This window comes from Macaca nemestrina, chromosome 5, assembly GCF_043159975.1.
Source record: "Macaca nemestrina isolate mMacNem1 chromosome 5, mMacNem.hap1, whole genome shotgun sequence".
Classification (NCBI taxonomy): Eukaryota; Metazoa; Chordata; class Mammalia; order Primates; family Cercopithecidae; genus Macaca; species Macaca nemestrina.
In genome coordinates, this window is record NC_092129.1 from 85348418 (window position 1) to 85349345 (window position 928).

General features: G+C 32.0%; 1 non-coding gene across 1 annotated transcript; it reads right to left on the reverse strand.

The window, feature by feature from the left end:
- Window positions 1-285: 285 nt before the first annotated feature.
- Window positions 286-389, reverse strand: LOC112423036 (small nucleolar RNA U13). Its single transcript, XR_003013491.1, has one exon. It is a non-coding gene; the product is annotated as a small nucleolar RNA U13 (small nucleolar RNA).
- Window positions 390-928: the final 539 nt, after the last annotated feature.

The following is a 928-nucleotide window of genomic DNA, read 5'->3' on the forward strand; positions in this document are numbered from 1 at the left end:
AGAATTTTTAATTTAGCAATTCCACAGCTTTTTTAAATCCTTCTGGTTTCCTGTACAATTCAGAGTCTTCTTAAGTAGTAATTCTTATGGCCCATTTAGTCCTTTTTTAATACATTTTTTGTATATAAGATTACTGTTAATACATAAACCAATTGATATTGATCCAGAAACCTGGGTTTTATATTTTTAAAGCTATTCTAAATGTCTTTGTAAATTTCTATCTTATCTACAGGTATGAAAGTCTTTGACAATGGCTTTCATCTAATACTAGTCTTTTTTTTTCCATGTCAGACTGGTATTGTGTTGGTGTCCTAATAATGTTTGAGGGAGGCTCAGCTCACATATGAGCATTAAACCCCAACCATGATGCTTATAAATTACAAAAGGATCTAATGCTAGTCTTTTTATGAGTCTTAGGGCTTAAAGTCAACCAGAATAGATTTGCGTTTTCTAAAGGGAATTTAACTTTTAGAGATGGGTCAGCTTTAGGGGTTTCTGGACACCCAAAAGATAAGAAAACCAGATCAGAAAGAGGAGTAGAGGTAGAGTATAATGGAGAAGCAAAAGATGAAGCAAGACAGTAAGACAAAAGTTCAAGTTCCGATTGGGACTATCTTAAAGAAAGATAATTTTAAGTTTTTCACATTCCTTAGCCAAAGAAACTTTTAAGGAAGCAATTTTGGAAACTGAGTTTCTTTTGGGAGTTTCATTATAACAATAAAATCAATGTCTGCCATTGGACATTTGGTATTTTTTTCCCTTTCTGTTCCAAAGTGCTTCTCAAATAAAAAATTTTGTTCATATCAAACGTTTCTCAAAGTGACCACTATGACCTAAATTATCCAAGGTGAAATCAGGTCATTTGAAAATATATTTACAGAAATTGATGTGTAAAAATATATGAGTTAGGAGAATTGACCAGAATGAG